Source organism: Schistocerca serialis, unplaced genomic scaffold (assembly GCF_023864345.2).
Source record: "Schistocerca serialis cubense isolate TAMUIC-IGC-003099 unplaced genomic scaffold, iqSchSeri2.2 HiC_scaffold_1189, whole genome shotgun sequence".
NCBI lineage: Eukaryota > Metazoa > Arthropoda > Insecta > Orthoptera > Acrididae > Schistocerca > Schistocerca serialis.
In genome coordinates, this window is record NW_026047391.1 from 227501 (window position 1) to 230000 (window position 2500).

The window sequence follows — 2500 nt, forward strand, 5'->3', positions numbered from 1 at the left end:
ACCTAACCCGTGTTGTGCCTTAACCTAACCTATGTTGCGCCTTAACCTACCCTATATTGTACCTTAACCTAACCTATATTGTACCTTAACCTAACCTATGTTGCGCCTTAACCTAACCTATGTTGCGCCTTAACCTAACCTATGTTGCGCCTTAACCTAACCTATGTTGCGCCTTAACCTAACCTATGTTGCGCCTTAACCTAACCTATGTTGCGCCTTAACCTAACCTATGTTGCGCCTTAACCTAACCTATGTTGCGCCTTAACCTAACCTATGTTGCGCCTTAACCTAACCTATGTTGCGCCTTAACCTAACCTATGTTGCGCCTTAACCCAACACACGTTGCGCCTTAACCCAACACACGTTGCGCCTTAACCCAACACACGTTGCGCCTTAACCCAACACACGTTGCGCCTTAACCCAACACACGTTGCGCCTTAACCCAACACACGTTGCGCCTTAACCCAACACACGTTGCGCCTTAACCCAACACACGTTGCGCCTTAACCCAACACACGTTGCGCCTTAACCCAACACACGTTGCGCCTTAACCCAACACACGTTGCGCCTTAACCCAACACACGTTGCGCCTTAACCCAACACACGTTGGGCCTTAACCCAACACACGTTGGGCCTTAACCCAACACACGTTGGGCCTTAACCCAACACACGTTGGGCCTTAACCCAACACACGTTGGGCCTTAACCCAACACACGTTGGGCCTTAACCCAACACACGTTGGGCCTTAACCCAACACACGTTGGGCCTTAACCCAACACACGTTGGGCCTTAACCCAACACACGTTGGGCCTTAACCCAACACACGTTGGGCCTTAACCCAACACACGTTGGGCCTTAACCCAACACACGTTGGGCCTTAACCCAACACACGTTGGGCCTTAACCTGCTCTGTAATTGTCATACGACGCGTTAAATTAGTGTAGTGTTGCCTAACTGCAACCCCCGCAATATAGTTTGCTACTCGCACTGCCCGGTCCCCAGAGTATCGCTTCATGTTAAACACCTTGCAGCTATACACTGTAATGCGGATGGCAGCAGGACGTACATGCTCAATGCCCTTCGCAGTTGTTCATTGGCATTCGCATGGCGAAGCACAGCCTACGTTGTGGTACGGCTTGTGTCAACTGTCCGCTGATGTTGTACGTCCAAATCACACACTGTACTGCACATTGGTCCTCATGTACTGAATGATACATCGTGGTACATGTGTGACCGTACCACGACTGCGCCAACAACGGCGAACCATACGGTCCAAATATTGTGCACTCAGCTACATGTCGTCTCCCTATAAGAGCTGGATTGCAGTATGGTATGCCGTGGATGGCGATCGGCATGAGCCGTCTGTTGATGTAGTGGCGCGTGTTGTCAGACGTAGTCGTCTCTTCTCACACACCGTGATAGCATGGTGCACTGCGTTCCACATCTGCGACATGCGACAGAGGCCGGTTGACAGTCGTTCGCGCAATGGACATCGCATACGTACGGGGGCCACCTTCCACGTGTTCGCGAAGCGTGCACATGTTGTTGCGTGTATGTGGGCAGACATAGTGTGTCGTGACACCTGACACAGGCATGCAACAATCGTTGAATTTGCAAATGGCGATGGACGTCTACGTTTGCTGGTGACGTTACGCAAATGAAGAACTGGTAAACCGTTGTGGTGCGGTTGTTCTCGCTAGAGGTGAATCAGTGATGGCGACGATCGGTTGAGCTACCAACCGGTTGTTTCAGCGATACCCACCATGCCCACGAACGTGAATGGCATGTGGGTGTGAAGCGATACGCGGCGGTGGCTGGGTGGGACCGTCCCCGGCCGGTGAGGGGGGGCCTCCCGGCGTGCTGGCCGCGCGGTGCGTGGGCGCACGCGCTACAGCCGGCTGGTGGGGGCGGCCAGTGGCAGGCGCGCCGGCCGACGGAGGCGGCAGGCGGCGTAGCTGCGCGCCGGCGCACCCTGCACGCGGCGCCGTGCGGCCAAAGTAGGTCCTCGCGGGCCCGGTGCGAAGCGCGGTGGACATCTGCAGTGTGCTGGTCCGATTGAGGACTGTGTGCGCTGAGGATGCGCCGCCGCCCGGCGCTCGGCGCCGCGACGCCGTCTGCTGCTCGGTCGCCTCTGCGGTTCTCGCAGGTGGATTGTATCGCAGCTGTGCGGACGTGTTGGCGCGTGCGCTGTGCTGGGAGAGTTCGCTTCGGCACCCAAGTGGGGCTTTTGTCCTTCTGTGGCGCTGGCGTTGGAGCTGCCGGCCACCGTAGGTGGCGCGTGTTGTCTCCCGCCGGCAATGCCACGACAGCACGCTCCCGGGCCTCTGTCGGCAGCGGCAAGCTCAGTTGGGAGCACGGGTGGTCGCACCTAAAGCGTCTACTCGCCAAACTCCGGGCGATTGCGCCTCTCTCGAACCCGACCAAGTACTTAGGACGGCGCTGCGCGCCGCCGGGACCTGAGAGGGTTTCGAGGTGTATTGTGCAGGGGAGCTCAGCCTCC